Raw genomic sequence first — 23,082 nt, 5'->3', positions numbered from 1 at the left:
CCTTTCAACAGTCAAATTGATAAAGACGACATGGTCTAAAGTCACTATGGAGAATATATATTATACTATCAGAAAAGACGAATATCCAACTTTTGTATCAACATGGACGGGACTAGAAGAGATTATGCTAACTGAAATAAATAAAACACAGAGAGTCAATTACCATATGGTTTTCCTTACTTGTGGAGCATAAGGAATAACACAGAGAATATGGGGCAATGGAGAAGAGAAGTGAGTTGGGGGAATTTGAAGGTGGAGATGAACTGTAAGAGACTGTGCAATCCGAGAAATAATCTGAGAATTTGGAGAGGTGTTGGGGGGTTGTGTGAGCCTTGTGGGGTGAATTATGGAGGGCACGTATTGCATGTAGCACTGGGTGTGGTGCATGAACCATGAATTCTAAAATACTAAAAAGGAATTTAAAAATAATTTAAAAAAACAATGTCAGTTTCACTGTTCCTATTGTTTGTATTTCATTTACTTCTTCAATAATGTTTATTATTTCATTTTATCTCCTAACTTTGGAATTAGTTTGTTCTTTTTCTAATTCCTTATTGTGTAAATTTAGGTTGTTTCATTTAGTTTTTTTTAATTTTTTTAAAATATATGCATCTATCCCTATATTCTTCCTTCAAAGAAATGGCTTTTGTAGCATACCATAAGTTCATTTATTTTTCCTTGTTCAAGATATTTTCTGATTTTCCTTTTTTTTTTTTTTTTGTTTTGTTTTTGTTTTTGTTGTTCCATTGCTTATTCAGGAGTGTGTTGTGATTTCCACCAGTTACTATCTTGCTTAGTTTTCCTTTGCTAGGTGATTTCTTTTTTCATAACATTGTGGTCATAAATATACAAAATAGGATTGGAATCTTTTTAAATTAGTTGAGGCGGGATTTGTGGTCCAACAAAGTGTCTATGGTAAAGAATATTAGAGAACAACTATAGAAGAAGAGAATGTTGAGAAGAACTTATATTATGGTTCTGACAGGCGCAATCTCATACATGTGTCTCTTAAGCCTATAGTGCCATTGATGTCTGTTATTCCTTACCACCTTTCCATCTGGATGATCTGCCCTGTTCTGAAGGTGGGATATTGTAGTCCTACAATTATTTTATTGTGGTCTATATCTCCCTTAGATTCTGTTAATATGCTTCAAATATTTAGATACTCCCATGTTGGTTTCACATATATTTGCAATTCTTGTATCTTCTTGATGAATTAATACACTATCAGGAGTAAGGACCTTCTTTGTGTCTTGTAACTGATTTAGATTTAAAATATGTCTATCGGACATAGGCACAACCACTTATGCTCTGTCTTGCTTGCCTTTTGCATGAACTATCTTTTTTCATTCCTTTACATTCAAGCTATGGGTATCATTAACGTTGAACTGAATCTCTTATTGGCAATATATTGTTGGATATTGTTTTGTTGTTATTGTTTTGTAGTTTGTCTGTTTTTGTCTTTTTTTAAATCCATTCAGTAGCTCTGTTTCTATGGACAGAATTTGGTCTTGAATGCTTTAGTTAATTATTGATGCATAAGGTCATAACTGTTTCATTTTGTTGGTTTCTGAATTTAATTATTTTCTAGTTTCTCCGTGTTTGGTGTTTTCTTTGGGGATTTATGTCTTTAGTGCTATTCCTCACTTGCTTCTTATACTTTGTGTATACTATAAATTTTTTATTTGTGGATAGTAGAAGGTTTAAAGTCATATTTCTAGACATATAAAGTCTCTTTTTTATAATGATGTAACTTGGATGGAATAGAACCTCATTTTAATTCACCTTCAGTCACATTTCCTGTAACTAATGTCACATTTAATCCCCTTTATTTCACACATATACCCACTAACCATCCTTATAACCACCTCAGATTTCTGTACATATTTAAGAGTCTGGTTTATTCTATATCACTTTTTCTCCATTTTTTCATTTGTGTCTTAAATTACATAAATGAGTGAAATCATATGCTATTTGTCTTTCTGTAAATGGTAGATTTCACCTAGCCTTATGCTTTCTAGCTCCCTCCCACATGAAGCAAGTGACAAGATTTCATACTTGATTATGGTTGAGTAAGATTGAGAGTCTATGGTGTATATGGAGGACAGGGAGATGGTGTAGAATTTGGGAACTACAGTCTTGTCTTGATACAGAACACAAATAGAAGATTTTCCAATCGATTTAAACATGACAGAACTTGATCTGATGCCTACAGATTAAAATCCACAGCAAAAAAGAGAAGCCACATGGAATACAGGAGGGAGTGTGGAGATGTGGCTTAGGGGAGAAGTGGATGGCTGGTGCTGCAGAGGGGAGAGAACTATGGCCAAAGAGAAAGATACATGAGGGAGGAGCACACTGGGAACCCACAAGGAGAATGTTACCCAAAGCTGTTGGCTGTGAAAATGAGGGACTGAATGACATGAGTTCTTGCAACCAGGGGGGCTTAAAACCCTGAGTTTTAAGTCATCAGGATTAGCTGACATAAAATCTGGAGAACACTGTGTTGTTCCTGGAGGGAACACAAGCAAACAACTAGGTGCAGACAGCCTGGAAACAATGGACAGAGACAATACTTAGAGACACATTGGAGAGATTATTTGTTCTTGGAGTCTATCACTGAGGGGCAGTGCTTGTGGAGATGTCTCTGTGGGGTCAAAGGAAACATCAGGCTCTCCCAACACAAGCATAAATACCAAGCTACCTGCCAAAAGCAAGGCAGAGAGGACATTGGTTTCCTGACTTGCAAACATGAAGTCCCAAGCCCTGCACTCAGGTGGTACTGCCATTCTCAGTCAAACCCATTTGGTTCCCATAGAACAGGCCCTACCTTATGGAATAGAATAAAGCCCTGCCCATGGTCTCCTGAGCATAGCATTCTACAGTCCATAGTTCTGTTGAGTTGGTGTTAAGTTTCCTTTAACAGGCAAACCAGAGTCCATGAAGGAAACGTCACCATATCATGCCAGGCACCAAACACTCCCCATGGCAGGCAAGAAGAGATTCTGCAGATGAATGGCAGAGGGTATAGGGAAGCCACAACACAACAGCAGAGTACATGTGACACACACCTGAGACTCTCTGAAGCTCCAGGAATTGGCCACTACATGATCTTCTCTTCCTAATGCCATTACTCTCAGTACCTGTCCATAAAATATAATGGGCTTTTCAAATACAGAGCAGAAGTCAGAGACTTAGAGAAAATGCAAAGATGAAAGAATCCAAAGTGAAATAATGAGAAAAGATCATGACCAGGCAGTCTAAAACCTAAGTGAAACAGATACATGTAACATTCACAATAAGGGGTTTAAAGAAGAAGCCTGGATACTCGCTGGATGTGAGAAAGGATTAGAAGACAGCAGGGATACCTGTAACACAGAAATAAAAGTATAAAAAAATATAATAAAATAAACTAAAATCCGGAGTGAAAAGATTGGAGCAGAGAAACTGCAATGAACAGAGGCTAGAATAACCAGAGGATCAAATTATTGACCTGGGAAACAAAATAATGGAAAATAATGAAGCTAAACAAAAGAGAGTAGGAAGGATTATGGAACATGTGGATGGATGTAGTGAAATCACTGACTCCATCAAATGTATTAATATGTCTATTGTAGGAATCATAGTAGAGAGGAAGAGGGCTGAAAATTTATTTGAGGAAACCATCGCTGAGAACTTACCTAATCTGGAAGAAGAAACAGAGATCCAGATTCAGAGTCACAGAGGGATCCCATCAAAGTCACCAGAAGCAGACCAACACAAGACATTCTGTCATTAAATTTGCAAAATCTAGCAATAAAATAATTCTCTTTAAAGTGGCAAGACAAAAGAAGTCCTTAGCTTACAAAGGAATACCCATGTGCTAACTGCACATCTCTCCAGAGAAACTTGGCAAGCTAGAAGTCATTGACATGATATATTCAGAGTGCTTAGTGGGGAAAGTCTACAGCCACGAATATTCTATACAGTAAACCTGTCATGCAGAAAAGAAAGAAATATGAAGATTTTCCCAGACTTACAAACTGTAGAGGAATTAAGGGTCATTCAATCAGCCCTACAAGAAATATCAAAGGACACCTTTGTCTGAAAAGGAGAAACCAAGAGTGACTAGGACAAGAAAGGAACAGAGAAAATCTTCAGAAACAATGACAAGATGACAAATATAATAACACTAAATTCAGATCTATTAGCAATTTTTCTGAATATGAAGAAGAGACTCTTTATAGACCTATGAACAATTTTGGACTGAAACTGAGGGTAGGGAGAAAAATTCATCAAGCAAATGGGTATCAAAGAAAGCCACAACAAAAAAAGTTGGAGTAGCAATGCTTTTAACAAACAATCTAGACTTTAAATCAGAGAGTGTAACATGATATGAAGAAGGGAACTATGTTATAATTAAGGGGTCTCTCCATCAAAGAGAAAGTAAACTTGTTTCTGCCTCCACAATGGAAGCAACTAAGTATATAAGCAATTAATAGAAAATATAAAGAAACATAAAACAAATATTAGGGGACTTTAACACCCAACACGAAGCAATGGACAAATCATCTAGGCAGAAAAGCAACAAGGAAACAAGAGCTTTGAGTAATACCCTGAATCAAAGCGACTTAACAAATTTATTCAGGGCAGCCCATCATAAAGCAGCAGATCCAAATTCTTCACAAGTGCACATGGAACATTTTCCAGGAAAAATAAAAACAAAACAAACAAACAACAACAAGAACAACAAAACACATATTGGCTGGAAAATCAGGTATTGTCCAGTATAAAAATATTAAGACCAGGCTTGCCTGGGTGGCTCAGTGGGTTAAAGCCTCTGCCTTCGACTTGGGTCATGATCCCAGGGTCCTGGGATCGAGCCCCCCATCAGGCTCTCTGCTCCGTGGAAAGCCTGCTTTCTCCTGTCTCTCTGCCTGTCTCTCTGCCTGCCTCTCTGCCTACTTGTCATCTCTGTCTATCGAATAAATAAATTGAAACTTTAAAAAATATTAAGACTAAACTAGGCATGTTTTCAGAAAACGGTGCTACGAAACATAAAATAAACTACATAAATATAAATGGGGAGATCACAGATGGAAGTTAAAAAATATCCTGTTAAAGAATGAATGGGAGTGGGCAAGGATCACAGTGGAGTAGGGGACCATATTTTGACCAGTTCCCTAAATTGTGCTGGATATTTACCAGAGCATTTTTAATGCCCACAAAATCAACCTGTGATATAAAAAGATATATCTATGTCTCAAAAAGAGGATATTTCCAGTGGTTGGTCTTAAGATATAAGACCATGCCTCTCTGGGAAGTTATTAGAAGATGAATGGAAAGAGAGGAAGCCATTGGACCTCAAATGAATCCCATGCTGGGGACCAGGCACAGACCTACAGAACAGTAGCAGCAGGGGAAGCACTTGAAGGGAATGCCCCCAAACTGATTGTCACTCTCGCCAGCAAGAACGACCAGGAGACCTCAGCGAAGGAAGCTTTATTTCTGCATAGCTGTTGGGATCTCTCTCTCCCCCACCCGTGCATGTCTATAAATACCAAGGTTGCACAACCAATCACTCGCAGCCACATAGATACAAAATCCTAAATTCCACCTACTGGCTCGCATCCAGCCGCCATCTTAATGGCCTGTTTACTTTCCGGCACCAAAAAAGTCGTGCGGTGCCCCGGGCCCCCCTGCAGGCCCAGCTGGAGCAGCTCCACACCGTGGCCACCAGGAGTCCGCGACAGTTTGAGGCAGCGGCGGCCAAGGCAACGAGCGGACAGGGCAGAGCCCAGAAGCATCACCGCGCATGCGCTACAAGCCTCTCGGGCACTGAAAACTGATGCTTGGAGCTGTGGGGGCACACATGTGAACTAGGGATGACATACAGTACTAGAAGCACAAAGGGCAGAAAAGTGCCTGGACCTGGAATTGAGGCTGGGAGAGCTGCAGTGGGGCATACGATCGAGTTTGTTCCGTTGTTGCATGGTGCTGTGGTTTCTAACAACACAGGGAGTGCTCACTGAGGGGTAGACTCTGATCTCTCTGATCTGAATTGAGGTTTGAAAAAGGACATATTTCCTCTGTACTTGGGGGACATGGAAAGCCACCAGAGAAAGCCACCAGAGATCAAAAGTCCACTTAAACCCCTCTCGCTGAGTCCATCCTCTCACAGTGAGTAGGGCATCGCTGTTCAAACAGTATTGCCTGAGCAACAGTGTGTCAGGGCCCTCTCCCAGAAGACAGTCTGGAAGAACAAGAGGCTGAAAGCCCAAATATCCCTATAAAAAAGGTGCTTTTTCCTTGGGCTGTGGTCAATAACTGGGAATCTGTACACTTCCTAACCACCTCTCAACAGAAAGACTCAGAGAAGTAACCCTCAACACAGGAAAAACTCAGAGATTGTGACTCTGGCACAAAACAAATGCATATGATTATAAGCAAGATGTCAGAAATAGACTACAGGATAACAGTGATGCAGACAATGGCTAGGATGCATAGAACCTTTAATGGCAACATCAATTCCCTAAGGGTGGAAGGGAGAGCTGATGGTAGAACTTAAAAATTCTCTCAGTGAGATCTAATACAATCTAGATACTCTAACAGCTAGGGTAAATGAGGCAGAAGAAAAAACTAGTGGTCTAAAATACAAAGTTATAGAAAAAAAGGAACAGGAGTAGGCCAAGAACAAATACCTTAAAACCCATGAAAACAGTTAAATAAATAATCCATAAACATTCCAATGTCAGAATTACTGGGATCCTTGGGGGGGGGGGGTGTGGAGAGACGGAGAGGACTAGAATATATATTAGAGCAAATCACAACCAAAAACATCCCTAAACCAGGGAATGAAACAAGAGTTCCAGTCCTAGAGGCAGAGGTGATTCTCCCAGTCCAAGGGGAAAAAAACAACACCCTGACATGTAATACTAACACTCACAAATCTCATAACCAAGAAACCATCTTTTTTTTAAGAGCAATTAATTAATTAATTAATTAATTAAATTTGACAGAGATCACAAGTAGGCAGAGAGAGAGCATAAGGCAAGAAGGCTCCCTGCTGAGCAGAGAGCCCAATGTGGGGTTCGATCCCAGGATCCTGGGATCATGATCTGAGCTGAAGGCAGATGCTTTAACCAACTGAGCCACCCAGGCACCCACAAGAATCCATCTTAAGGGCAGCTAGGGGGAAGAGATTCCTGACATAGAAAGGGAAAACTTTTGAATAACATCAGGCTTGTCCACCAAGAGCAAAGGAACTGAGAAAGGGATAGAAAGACATATGTAATGTACTAAACAAGAGAAACATGCACCCAAGAATTCTGCTGTCATGCAGAACAGGTGGAGAGAAAAGGACCTTCCAGGATTGGCAGAAAGATTAGTGATTACTAAGCCACCCTGCAATAAGTATTAAGGGGCACTGTCCTATAAAAGGAGAAAATACCCAAGTAAGATCAGAGCAGAAGTATACATAGGCAATCTATAGAAACAAGTTCATCACATGCCACATGATGACAATAAAATCCAATCTTTCAATAATCACTCTCAATGTGACTGGCCTAAATGCTCCCATCAAATGGCACTTGGTTGAAGGTCTGATAAAAGGACAGGACCCACTCACATACAGTCTATTAGAGACTCATTTTGAACTGAATGTTACATCCAGGGTAAAAGTGAAGGGATGGAGTAAAAACTTTCCTGTCAATGGTCCTCGAAAAATGCTGGGTTAGCAATTCTCATATCAGACAAATTATTTTAAGCTAAACTCTGTCGTTAGAGATGAAGAGGTACACTATATTATACTTAAAGGGTGTATCCAACAAGAAGATCTAACAATTGTAAATATCTATTCTCCACCATGGGAGCATCCAACTACAGGATCCAACTGTTAACCAAACTAAAGAGACATATTGATAATAACATAGTAATAGTAGGAGACCTCAATACTCCAATCTCAGCAATGGACAGATCATCTGAGAAGAAATTCAGCAAAGAAACAAGAGCATAGAATAACACACTGGACCAGTTGGACCTCAGAGACATACACAGAACATTCTACCCAAAGACAACAGGATACTCATTCTTCTCCACTGCAAATTGAACTTTCTCCGAATAGACCGCCTATTAGATCACAAATCAGGTCTCCCTCAATACCAAAAGATCGAGTTTGTTCCGTACATATTCTCAGACCACAGTATTTTGAAACTGGAACTCAATTACCAAAAAAAAAAAAAAAAAAAAGTTTTGGAAGGAATTCAAACACTTGGAAGGTAAAGACCATCTTGACCAAGAAAGGTGAGTTAGCCTGGAAACCAAAGAAGAACTTATATACTTCATGGAAATTAATGAGAATGAAAACATATCAGTCCAAAACTTTTGGGATATGGCAAGATTCCTCCTATGGTGGAAACACAATGGCATCTAAGCCTCACACAAAAGGAAGAAATATATATCCTGAATTCACAAACTATCTCTACACATTAAAGAACTAGAGAATCAACAACAAACTGAGCTTAAGCCATGCAAGAGGAATTCAATGAATTAGAAACCAGAAATACAGTAGAACACATCAACAAAACTAGAAGCTGGTTCTCAGAAAGAATTACTGACATTGATAAACCACTGGATAGACTTAATCAAAAGAAAGAGAAAGGATTGATTATCTATTGGAGGAGGGGGGAGATCACAGGAAACTAGTAGCCCCTGTTTCAACGGGCTAATGTAAGCTAATATCTACCAGAACAATCTGAACACTAGGAAGTAAGCCTGAGATGTGTGATTATAGACTTCTGGATCTCTATGGTGCAGAAGACATCGTGGAGAAGTAGGGCAGAGTGGGAATGCTCACACTGATATTAAAGGATAAACTGAAGGGAGACAGAGCCACCAGAACTAACCCACTGGGAAGCAATACCCCAACAAAAAATAGCTCTCTTATTGGGGCCCTTAGAGTCTGCTGGCTCAGTGGGTTAAAGTCTCTGCCTTCACCTGAGGTCATATCCTATGGTCCTGGGATTGAGTCCCACATTGGGCTCTCTGCTCAGTGGGGAACCTCCTCCTTCCTCTCTCTCTCTCTCTACCTGTCCTCTGCCTACTGGTGATCTCTGACTGTTAAATAAATAAAACATTTTTTAAAAAGCACTCAAAAAGAGCAAAACACCTTAAAATCAACTGGTGGAATCTGGCAATCACCTCGGGGGCCTAATTCTAAATTCCCAGGATGGCCTCCCCTGGAGTCCACTCCTGTCAGAAAGAGTCTGGCAGGGCCTCCAGTCTATGTTCCCTGAGCCTACGGTTTTTTTTGCCTGTTGCACCACTTTTTGGCTGGGCACTCTACTACCCCCACTTGAGAGCCTGTTTGGGTGCCAATGCGTTGTCTCTAGGATCTCAGCATTCCACAACCAGCCACATGCTCAAAATGCTCCCAGCCTCTGCCTGAAATAAATTGGGATGGTCTCCTGTCAGGATCCCTTGGAGGCAGCCTTCTGACAACTGTGCCACCACTGGGTCTGAGTGTACCTGGTCGTTCTGGACTCCGGATTGCAATCCTGGCAAAGACAGACACTGGAAGTGAGTCCAGGACAAATATTATTTGTGGTTTAGTAATATGGGACTGCAGAGACAAGAAGAGGCCTCAGGTGACCCCTGGGACTGTAGCTGAGGGTGATTCACACCTCTTGTGCTAGGTTGTGCTATTCAGGCAAGTTTTCAGAGAGGACTCTGTGCGTTGTGGACCACCCATGATGAAACAGTCTGAGCTTGTATCTGAAGCAGAGGTCTGGGTGCAGAGAGATTCTTTCTTTGCTCTGGCCTTCATAAATACAGGAAAAAGCTTCCAAAGAACAAAAATCTCCAGAGAACAAAAGCCTAAAAAACACGTTTCCACAGCCCAGCCCCTTGAAAACCTGCTGGCTCCTCCTCCAGAAGAAAAAGTAAGAAAAGGAGAGGTTGTAAATTGTGAAATTTACATGAGATTATATAAACCCAACACCAGGGAAAAACAATATATTAAGCTCCTGATATTGCCCTAAAACCTGTATATTTCGTAGATTAATTTTTTTAAATTCATTCTCATGATTCTTGTTCTTTTAATTTTTAAACCTACTTACCATTACAGCTAGAGATTTAATACAACATATATTCCATAATAATGTTTTACTTGGATTTTTTCATACATATATCTGTGCTTTCTTTTCTTTTTATTTTTTTAAATAGAGAGATGATTATGTAGATATAGATGATAGATAGATAGATACATGCTAAATTTAAGCTTCAAGGTAAGCCTTTTTCCCTATTCAATACTACCCCCTACATATAAACAAGTTTTAATTTCCCATTATCTTTGAAAGTTGAGTCCTTTAACAAAGATATCAAGATACACCCAGGAAGAATAAAAATAACCTTCCTTGCCCACGTCAAGGTTTGATAACCTCCCTCCCATTTTATTCTTCTGACAGTGCTTCTGTGTATTTGTTTTTATCTTGTATTATCTGTCTTAATCTTGGGGTTCATCTAGGGTGAGTTTTTCTTGTTTTTTCTCTTAATCTTTGCTTTTGTTGGTATTTTTGCTTGTTCATTTTTGTTTACATACTTTATAAGTCCTACTTTTGGTGTTTATTTTGTAGATTTTCTAATTCTAATTTTTCTCTTTCTCTCTTTCTAATCTTTTTTCTTTCTTTTTGTTGGTGACTCCCAATTGCTCTGATACTTTCCAGAGTGCAACCTGCCTGGATCATGGTTGATACATTCAGTTATACAACCCCCTTCAATAACCTCTCACCAAAATGACTAGGAGGAATAACACCCACCAGAAGATAAATTCAGAGACTGTGCCCTCTCCCACAGAACTATTGGATGTGGGCCTAAACAGTATGTTGGAAAGGGAATTTAGGGTAACAATTATCCAGGCAATGGCTAGGTTGGAGAAAACCATTACTGAGAACATAGAATCTCTAAGGGTGAAAGTGAGAGCCAATCTGGCAGAAGTTAAAAAGGATATCAATGAGATCCAATTTAATCTACTCTAACAGATAGGGTCCCAAGGCAGAAGATAAAATTAGTTATCTGAAGGACAAACTGATTGTGAAGAAGGGTAAGGAGGAGGTCTAGAAAAAGCAGTTTAGAAGCCATGAAAACAGAATTAGGGAAATAAATGTCGCCATGACACATTCCAAAGTCAGAATTATTAGGATCCCTAAAGGGGTGGAGAAAGAGAGAAAACTAAAAGATATAGTTTTAAAATCTGGATGAAAATTTCCCGGGTCTGGGTACTGGAACAAGCATTCACGATCTACAAGCAGAAAGGACACCCACCAAGAACAACGAAGCTTGAAAGACCTCCAGACACTTCATTGTGCCGTTCATGAGTCATAATTTTAGACAAGAGGTGATTAATGCAGCTAGGGGGAAGAGATTCCTAACATACAGAGGAAGGCCCATCAGAATAAGGTCAGAACTGTCCACAGAAACCCGGCAAGACAAAAAGGTCTGCAAGATATATCACAGCAGTAAATGAAAAGAACACGCAGCCAAGAATATTTTATCTTGAAATAAAATAAAATAAAATTAATTATTTCAAAATTAATGGAGAGATTTGGAGCTTCCAAGACCAGCAAGTTTTTTTTTTTTTTAGTTATGAACATTAAACATTTATTTTATTTTATTTTATTTTTGTTTGTTTGTTTGTTTTTTAATTTTTTATTTTTTATATATTTTTTTAATTTTTTTTTATAAAAATATATTTTTATCCCCAGGGGTACAGGTCTGTGAATCACCAGGTTTACACACTTCACAGCACTCACCAAATCACATACCCTCCCCAATGTCCATAATCCCACCCCCTTCTCCCAAACCCCCTCCCCCCGGCATCCCTCAGTTTGTTTTGTGAGATTAAGAGTCACTTATGGTTTGTCTCCCTCCCAATCCCATCTTGTTTCATTTATTCTTCTTCTACCCACTTAAGCCTCCATGTTGCATCACCACTTCCTCATATCAGGGAGATCATATGATAGTTGTCTTTCTCTGCTTGACTTATTTCGCTAAGCATGATACGCACTAGTTCCATCCATGTTGTTGCAAATGGCAAGATTTAATTTCTTTTGATGGCTGCATAGTATTCCATTGTGTATATATACCACATCTTCTTGATCCATTCATCTGTTGATGGACATCTAGGTTCTTTCCATAGTTTGGCTATTGTGGACATTGCTGCTATAAACATTCGGGTGCATGTGCCCCTTTGGATCACTACATTTGTATCTTTAGGGTAAATACCCAATAGTGCAATTGCTGGGTCATAGGGCAGTTCTATTTTCAACACTTTGAGGAACCTCCATGCTGTTTTCCAGAGTGGCTGCACCAGCTTGCATTCCCACCAACAGTGTAGGAGGGTTCCCCTTTCTCCGCATCCTCGCCAGCATCTGTCATTTCCTGACTTGTTGATTTTAGCCATTCTGACTGGTGTGAGGTGATATCTCATTGTGGTTTTGATTTGTATTTCCCTGATGCCGAGTGATGTGGAGCACTTTTTCATGTGTCTGTTCGCCATCTGGATGTCTTCTTTGCAGAAATGTCTGTTCATGTCCTCTGCCCATTTCTTGATTGGATTATTTGTTCTTTGGGTGTTGAGTTTGCTAAGTTCTTTATAGATTCTGGACACTAGTCCTTTATCTGATATGTTGTTTTCAAATATCTTCTCCCATTCTGTCAGTTGTCTTTTGATTTTGTTAACTGTTTCCTTTGCTGTGCAAAAGCTTTTGATCTTGATGAAATCCCAGTAGTTCAATTTTTCCCTTGCTTTCCTTGCCTTTTGCGTTGTTCCTGGGAAGATGTTGCTGCGGCAGAGGTCGAAGACCAGCAAGTTTAAGAGTATGTAACCACTGAGCCAGCACTAAAAGAAATATTAAGTGTGGGGGGGCTATAAAAGAAGAAAAATCCAAGAAGAACAGAACTGAAATTTACAGAGAAAATTCATAGAAACCAGGACTTACAAGACAGCATGATGTCAATAAAAATGCACCTTTCAATAATCAATGTGAACAAACTAAATGATCCCATTAAATGGCACAGGTTTGGAATTTGGATTAAATGACAGGGCCCATCCACCTGTGTCTAAAGGACACATATTTGGAACCTAAAGATACATTGAAGCAGAAAGTGAAGGGATAGAGAAGCATCTCTAATATCAATGGGCCTCAAAAGAAAGGTTGATATCCAGATCTATAAAGAACTTCTCAAATGCAACACACACAAAACAGATAATCATATAAAAAATGGAGATGTGATATATCCTGAAAGAAGTTGCTGTGGCTGATATCAAAGATATTACTGCCTATGTTCTCCTCTGGGATTCTGATGGATTCTTGTCTCACGTTGAGTTCTTTTATCCATTTTGAGTTTATCTTTGTGTATGGTGTAAGAGAATGGTTTCATTCTTCTACATATAGCTGTCCAGTTTTCCCAGCACCATTTATTGAAGTTACTGTCCTTTTTCCACTTATATTTTGTTCCATTATGTCAAAAATTATGTTACCATAGAGTTGAGGGTCCATATCTGGGCTCTATATTCTGTTCCTCTGGTCTATGTGTCCATTTTTATGCCAGTACCATGCTGTCTTGGTGATCACAGCTTTGTAGTAAATCTTGAAATCAGGTAGCGTGATGCCCCCTGTGTTATTTTTGATTTTAAACATTTCCTTAGCAATTCGGGGTCTCTTCTTATTTCATACAAATTTTTGATTATTTGCTCCAGCTCTTTGAGGAATACTGATGGAATTTTGTTCAGAATGGCATTAAAAGTATAGATTGCTCTAGGCAGTATAGACATTTTAACAATGTTTATTCTTCTTATCCAAGAGCATGGAATGGTCTTCCATCATTTTGTGTCTTCTTCAATTTCTTTCATGAGTGTCCTGTAGTTTCTCGAATACAGATCCTTATCTATTTGGTTAGGTTTACTCCCAGGTATCTTATGGTTCTTGGTGCTATAGTAAATGGAATTGATTCTCTAATTTTCCTTTCTCTATTTTGATTGTTAGTGTATGAAAAGGTCACTGATTTCTGGACATTGACTTTGTATCCTGTCACGTTTCTGAATTGCTGTGTGAGTTCTAGTAGTTTGGGGGTGAAGTCTTTTGGAGTTTCCATATAAAGAATTATATCATCAGCGAAGAGAGAGATTTTGACTTCTTCATTGCCAATTTGGATACCTTTTATTTCCCTTTTTTGACTGATTGCTGTTGCTAGGACTTCTAATACTATGTTGAGCAAGAGTGGTGAAAGTGGGCATCCTTGTTGTGTTCCTGATCTCAACTAGAAGGCTGCAAGCCTTTTCCCATTGAGGATGATATTTGCTGTGGGTCTTTCATAGTTTTGATTACGTTCAGGAATGTTCCCTCTATCCCTATACTTTGAAGCATTTTAATCAAGAACAGATGCTGGATTTTGTCGAATGCTTTTTCTGCATTAATTGAGAGGACCATGTGGTTCTTCTCTCTTTTCATATTAATTTGTTTTATCACATTGATTGATTTGTGAATGTTGAACCATCCCTGCAGCCAGGGATGAATCCCACCTGGTCATGGTGGATAATCTTTTTAATATGCTGTTGGATCCTGTTTGCTAGGATCTTGTTGAGAATCTTAGCATCCATATTCATCAGTGACATTGGTCAGAAATTCTCCTTTTTGGTAGGGTCTTTGCCTGGTTTGGAGATCAGGGTAATGTTGGCTTCATAGAAAGAGTCTTGAAGTTTTCCTGCTGCTTCAATTTTTTGAAACAGCTTCAGGAGAGTAGGTGTTATTTCTTCTTCGAAAAATGGGAAAAAAATATGAACAGACACTTCTCCAATGAAGACATACAAATGGCTATCAGACACCTGAAAAAATGTTCATCATCACTAGCCATTAGTGATATTCAAATTATAACCTCATTGAGATATCACATTACACCACTTAGAATAACCAAAATAGCAAGGCAGGAAATAGCATGTTTTGTAGAGAATGTGGTGGAAGGGGGGGCCTTCTTACACTGTTGGTGGGAATGCAAGTTGGTACAGTCACTTTGGAGATCAATGTAGTGATTCCTCAAGAAATTAAAATTAGAGCTTCCCTATCACCCTGAAATTGCACTCCTGGGTATTTAACACAATGATAGAGATGTACTGAAAAAAAGGGCCATCTGCACCCCAATGTTCATAGCAGCAATAGCCACAGTTGCCAAATGTGGAAAGAACCAAGATGCCCTTCAATGCACGAATGGGTAAGGAAGATGGGGGCCATATATACTATGGAATATTCTGCCTCCGTCAAAAAGGATGAATACCCAACTTTTGTTATTAACATGGATGGGACTGGAAGAGAATATACTGAGTGAAATAAGTCTAGCAGAGAGAGTCAATTATCATATGGTTTCACTTATTTGTGGTGCATAACAAATAACATAGGGAGATGGAGAGGAGAAGGGAGGTGAGGGAAACTTGAAGAAGAGGTGAACCATGAGAGACTATGGACTCTGAAAACCAGCCTGAGGGTTTTGAGGGGGTGGGAGTTTGGGGGAGTCAGGTGGTGGGTATTAAGGAGGGCACATATTGCATGGAGAACTGGATGTGGAGGAAAATAATGAATACTGTATGCTGAAAAGAAATTAAAAAAAAAAGAGAGAGAGAGCTCGGTTAATGATTCTCATACCAGATAAATTAGATTTATGCTAAAGACTGTAGTCTGAAGTACAGAAGCACACTACATAATTATGAAACGGCAATACACCAAAAGGATCTAACAATTGTAAACATTTATGTCCCCAATATGGGAGTAGCCATCTACATAAACCAACTGTTTAACAAGATAAAAAGTCATATTGATATGAATACATTAATTGTATGGGATATTAACATGCCATTCTCAGCAAGAGACAAATCATCCAACCAGAAAATCAATAAAGAAACAAGAACATTGGGACGCCTGGGTGGCTCAGTTGGTTAAGCAGCTGCCTTCGGCTCAGGTCATGATCCCAGCGTCCTGGGATCGAGTCCCACATCGGGCTCCTTGCTCAGCAGGGAGCCTGCTTCTCCCTCTGCCTCTGCCTGCCATTCTGTCTGCCTGTGTTCGCTCTCTCCCCCTCTCTCTCTCTGATAAATAAATAAAATCTTAAAAAAAAAAAAAAAAAAAAGAAACAAGAACATTGAATGACATATTGGACCAGACGACCTCATAGATATATACAGAACATTCCCCACCCAAAAATGAGAATACTCATTCTTCTCGAGCACACATGGAATTCTATCCAGAAGAGAACACATGCTGTGACACAAATCAAGGTCTGAATTGATACCAAAAGATTGGGATTATTCCCTGCATGTTCTCAGACCACAATGCTTTGAAAGTGGAATTCAATCACACACACACACACACACACACACACACACACACACACACACACGTTTGGAAGGAATTTAAACATTGGTATCTAAAAATCAACCCGCTCAAGAATGTTTGGACCAATCAGGAAATCAATGAAAAACTTAAAAAAATCATGAAAACCAATGAGAATGAAGACATTTCAGTCCAAAACTTCTGGATATGGCAAAGGTGGTCCTTAGGGTGAAACACATAGTCATCCAAGCCTCTCTTAAAAAAATTGAAAAATCCGGAATACTCCCGCTTACTTTACACCTTAAGGAACTGGAAAATCAACAACAAATTAAGCCAACCACATGCTCAAGAAGGGAAATTATCAATATTAGAACAGAGATAAATGATTTAGAAACTAGAAATTCAGTAGAACACATCATAGAAATTAGAAACTAGTTCTTTGAAGAATCAAAGATATAAAACCAATGGTCAGACTTATTCAAGAGAAAAGAGAGAGGACCTTAACTCATAAAATTATGAATGGAAGGGTATATATCATGATTAACACCAAGGAAATATAAATTATCAGAAATTATTATCATCAGTAATATGCCAATAAGTTAAACAACCTAGAAGAAAACAATGCATTCCTGAAAACCTATAAACATCCAAGACTGACATAGGAAGAAACTGAAAACCTGAATAGACCAAAATCTAGTAAGAGATTGAAGCAATTGTCAAAAGCCTCCCAAAGAACAAGAGCCCAGAACCTATGGGTTCCCTGGGGAATGCTACCAAACATTCAAAGACAAAAACAAAAACAAAAACAAAAACAAAACAAAACAAAAAAAAAACCTATCCTGCTGAAGCTGTTTCAAAAAATAGAAAGAGAAGGAAAAATCTCACTTTCTATGAAGCCAGCACCCTAATCCCTGAACCAGGCAAAATCCCAACAAAATGTAGAAGTTCAGACCAACCCTGATGAAAAGGAGGCCGGGATTCTCAACAAGATTCTGGGTAATAGGATCCAACAGTAAATTTAAAAAGATTATCTACCAGGAACAATGGTATTTATCCCTGGGATCCAAAGGTGATTCAACTTTCACAAATCAATCAATGTGATACAACAAATCAAGATGAGAAGAGAGACGATATACATAGTATTCTAAATGGTTGCAGAGAAAGCATTTGGAAAAAAAAAATACAGCCTTTGTTCCTGATTAAAACTCTTCAAAACTTAGGGACTAAGGGAACATTCCACAACTTCATAAAATCTATGAAAAAACCCACAGCGACTATAATTCTCAAGGGGGAGAAGCTGAAGCCTTCCCTTTGAGATCAGGAACACAGCAATTGTTGTTCAACATAGTAATAGTAGTACTAGCAACAACAATCAGACAACAAAAAGAAATAAATTTGTAAAGAAGAAGTCAAACTCTCTCTCTTCTCAGACGACATTATACTTTATATGGAAAAAACAAAAGACTGCACCCCCAAAATACTAGAACTCACACAGTATCTGTAATAAGGCAGGATACAAAATAAATGCACAGAAATCAGTTGATTCCTTATACACTAGCAATGAAAATACAGAGAGGGAAATTAGAACATCGATTCCATTTACTATAGCACCAAGAACCATAACCTACCTGGGAATAAACCTAACCAAAGAGATAAAGGGTTGTACTCAAGGAATTACAAAACACTCATGAAAGAAATTGATGAAGACACAAGAAGACAGAAACACTTACCATGCTCATGAATGGGAAGAATACAAATTCTTAAAATATTTATACACCCAGAGCAAACTATACTTTAAGTGCCATTTTTCAAACTCCTAAAACAGTCCTAAAATTTGATCGAATTAAAAGAGACCCCAAATTGATAAGGAAATGTTGAAAAAGATAAACCAAACTGGGGCCTAACGTTGCCTGATATCCAGCTTTACAACAAAGTTGTGATCACCAAGACTGCATGGTATTGACTGCAAAACAGTTACCATCACCAATAGAATAGAGGACAGAGTAAAGATGTGGACATGTAAGTCTCTGGAAAAAAATATATAATGGAAAAAAGACATTCTCTTTAAAATGGTCCTGGTAAATTTGGATGGCTGTGTATAAATGAATGAAACTTGATCATTCTCTTACACCATACACAAAGACAAACTAAAAATGGATAATAGACCTCAATGTGAGGCAGTAATATATCAGAATCTAGAGGAGAACATAGGCAGTAACCTCTTTGACATTGGCCACAGCAACTCTTTCAAGGTATGTCTTCAAAGGCAAAGGAAACAAAAGCAAAAATGAGCTTTTGGGAGTTCATCAAGATAAAAACCTTCTATACAGAAAAGGATACAGTCAACAAAACATAGAGGCAACCCACAAAATTGGAAAAGATATTCACAAATGACAATACAGACAAAGGGTTGATGTCCAAGATCCATAAATAACCCCCCAAACTCAACACTCAAAAAAGATAATCATGTCAAAAAATAGGCTGAAGACATGAGCAGACACTTCTCCAATGAAGACATACTAAGGCTAACAGACACATAAAAAGATTTTCATCATCTTTAGCCACCAGGGAAGTTCAAATCAAAACCACATTGAGATACCACCTTAAAATGGCCAAAATTCACAAGATAGTAAACAACAAGTGTTGGAGAGGATGTGGAAAAGGGGAAATGCATGTGTGAATGCATGTTGGAGCAGCCACTTTGGAAACAGTGTGGAGATTCCTCAAAAAAAAAAATAAAAATAGAGCTACCCTGGTTCACTGCAATTGTACTTCTGGGTAGTTAACCCAAAGATACTGATACAGTGAAAAGAAGGGCCATCTGTAGCCCAATATTCATAGCATCAATGGCCACAAATGCCAAACTGTGCAACAGGCAAGATGCCCTAACAGACGAATGGATATGGAATATATGGTCCATATATACGATGGAGTATTATGCCTCCATCAGAAAGGATGAATACCCGTCTTCTCTATCAGCATGCACAGGATTGGTGGAGATTATGCTGAATGAAATAAGTCAATTATCATATGGTTTCACTTACTTGTGGAACATAAGGAATAAAATGGAGGATATTAGGAGAAGGAAAGGAAAAGTGAGTTTGGGGGGAATCAGCATGGGGAGAGGAAGCATGAGAGACTATGGACTCTGAGAAACAAACTGAGGGTTTTGGAAGGAGGAGAGTGGGGGTTAGGTATGCCTGGTGGTGGGTATTAAGAAGGGCACATATTGCTTGGAGCACTGGGTATGTTGTATAAACAATGAATATGGGACACTGAGAAAATAAAATTAAATTAAGATATAAAGAAGAATGAACACTTATTCTTCTAGAAACTCTTCCAAAAAAGAAATGGAAGTAAAATTCCCATACTCATTTTATGATGCCATCATCCTTGATCCCAAGTACAGATCAAGATCCCACTTAAAAAGATAGCAAATAAATATCCCTAATGAATGGATGCAAAAACTCTCCACACGATACCAGCCCATATGACCCAAAGGTCCATTAAAAGGATTACTCACCATGACGAAGTGGGATTTATTCCTTGGTGGAACTGTGGTTGAACATCTGCAAATCAATCTGTGTGATACAACATGTTAATAAAAGGACAAGAACCATGTGATACTCTCAATAGATGCAGAAATAACATTGGACAAACTGCAGCACCTTTTTTTTAAAGATTTTATTTATTTGACATACAGAGATCACAGGTAGGCAGAGAGGCAGACAGAGAGAGGAGGAAGCAGGCTCCTTGCCGAGAAGAGAGCCCAATGTGGGACTTGATCCCAGGGCCCTGGGATCTTAACCTGGGCTGAAGACAGAGTATTTAACTGTCATAGCCATCCAGGAGCACCAGCAGCACCATTTCTTAATAAAAAGATAGCAGACCTCAGTATCATGAAACCCGTATACAAAAACTCTAGTGAGTACCATCCTCAACAGGGAAAACCTGAAAGCTTTTCAACTAAGGTCAGAAACATGATAAGGATGTCCACTCTTATCACTGTTGTTCAGTTATGGCGTGGAATTTCAAGCCTCAGAAATAAGACAAGATAAAAAAGTTAAAAGCATCAAAATTGGAAGGGAAGAAATGAAATTCTCACCCTTTGCAGATGACGTGAAAGTCTATGTAGAAAACAAAAAAAAAACCACTACAACAAAAAATTGACGTAGGGACCAGGACTGATACAGGAATTCAGCAATTTCATAGAATACAAAATGAATGTACAAAAGTCAGTTGCATTTCTACACAATAATACTGGACAGAGGAAAGAGAAATCAAATAATTACTCCAATTGCAATGGCGCTAAAAATGATAAAATACCAAGGAATAAACCTAACCAAAGAGGTAAAGAATCTTCATCTGAAAACTATGGAAAAGTTTTGAAGAAACTGAGGAAGACACAAAGAAATACAAAAACATTCCATGCTCATAGACTGGAAGAACAAATATTGTTATAAAATCTACACTACCCAAAGCAGTGTCACAGCCAATACAATCCCTATCTAAATAAGATTAACATTATTTTTACAGAGTTGGAACAAACAACCTTAAAATTTTTAGTGGGCCAGAAAGGTTTCTGAATCATCAAGGTGATGTTGAAAAGGAAACTAAACGTTGAGACATCACAATCACAGACCTCAAGCTATATCCCAAAGCTGTCATCATCATAACAGTATGGTAACTGGCATAAACAGGCACATTGATCAATGGAACAGAATTGAGAACCCAAAAATGGACCTTCAACTCTATAGCCAACCAGTGTTTGGCAAAGCAGGAAAGACAATCAGACAGAAAAAAAGCATTTCAAGCATTCTGAAAGCTTTTGGTCAAAAGACATGAACAAACATTACTCAAAGAGGACATAGAAATGGCTAACAGCTTTTCAAGAAATGCTGATAGGAAAACTGGACAACAACATGAAGAAGGATGAAACTGGACCACTTTCCTACACCACACACAAAAATTAACTCCAAATTAATGAGAGAATCTAAAAGTCAATATAGAATCCATCAAAATCCTAGGGAAGAGCATGGGCAGCACCTATTCGACCTAGACCATAACAATTTCTTGCTAACACATCTCCAGAAACAAAGGAAACAAAAGCAAAAATTAAGTATTGTAACATTAGAAAGTAACAAGCTTTTTCATAGTAAAGGAAACAATCAACAAAACTAAAAGCTTACCAATGGAATGGGAAACTATATTTGTTAATGACCTATAGATAGAAGGGTAGCATCCAAAATCTATAAAGAACTTGTAAAACTCAATGCCTAAGACACCAAAAAATCCAGTCAAGAAATGGTCAAAAGACATGAACAAACATTACTCGAAGAGGACATAGAAATGGCTAACAGATACATGAAAGAAATGCTCAACATCACTGAGCATCAGGTGAGTACCAATCAAAACAACAATGAAATTCCACCCTACAGGTGGAATGGCTAAAATTAGCAGGACAGGAAACAACACATGTTGGCCAGGATGCAGGGAAATGGGAACCCTCTTACACTGCTGTTGAAAATGGAAACTGTGTAGCCACTCTGGGAAACAGTATGGGAGTTCCTGAAAAAATGAAAAATAGAGCTACCATATGACCCAGCAGTTTCACTTCTTTATTTACCCAAGAGGTACAAACATAGTGATTTGAAGGGACATATGCTCTCCAGTGTTCATAGCAGCAATGTCCACAATAGTAGCCAAAATATAGGCAAAGCATAGGTGTCCTTTGAAAAATGAATGGGTAATCTTTCTAATGTGCTGTTGGATCCTATTTTCTAGGATCTTGTTGAGAACCTTAGCATCCATATTCATCAAGGATATTCATATAAAATTCTCTTTTTTGGTGGGGTCTTTGCCTGGCTTGGGGATCAGGGTAATGCTGGCTTCATAAAAAGAGTCTGGAATTTTGCCTTCTGCTTCAATTTTTTGCTAGTTTGGTAGAATTCCCCAACGATTCCATCAGGTCCAGGGCTTTTGTTTTTGGGAGGTTTTTGATCACTGCTTCAATCTCATTACTAGACATCAGTCTATTCAGGTTTTCAATTTCTTCCTGGTTAATTTTGGAAGTTTATAGTTTTCCATGAATGCGTCCATTTCATCTAGGTTGCTTAAATTCTTGGAATATAACTGTTCATAATAATTTCTGATGATTTTTTCTATTTCTTTGGTGTTAGTTGTCATTAAGATCAGAAGTTCTGAACAGCAAAAGAAACAGTCAACAAAACAGAGGGGCAACCCACAGGATGGGAGATGATATTTGCAAATGACAGTATAGACAAAAGGCTGATATCCAATATCTATAAAGAACTTCTCAAACTCAACACACACAAAACAGATAATCATGTCAAAAAATGGGCAGAACACATGAATAGACACTTCTCCAATGAAGACATATAAATGGCTAAAGACACATCAGCTCTAACCATCAGGGAGATTCAAATCCAAACGACATGGAGATACCTCCTTAAACCAGTTAGAATGGCCCAAAATAACAAGACAGGAAACAACGTGTGTTGGAGAGGATGTGGAGAAAGTGAACCCTCTTACACTGTTGGTGGTAATACAAGGTGGTGCAGTCACTTTGGAGAACAGTGTGGAGATTCCTCAAGAAATTTAAAATAGAGCTTCCCTATGACCCTGCAATTGCACTACTGCGTATTTACCCCCAAAATACAGATGTACTGAAAAGAAGGGCCATGTCTATGCCACTGTTCATAGCAGC

The sequence above is a fragment of the Mustela lutreola genome, chromosome Y, assembly GCF_030435805.1.
Source record: "Mustela lutreola isolate mMusLut2 chromosome Y, mMusLut2.pri, whole genome shotgun sequence".
Lineage (NCBI taxonomy): Eukaryota > Metazoa > Chordata > Mammalia > Carnivora > Mustelidae > Mustela > Mustela lutreola.
Note: the sequence above shows the minus strand (reverse complement) of the source record.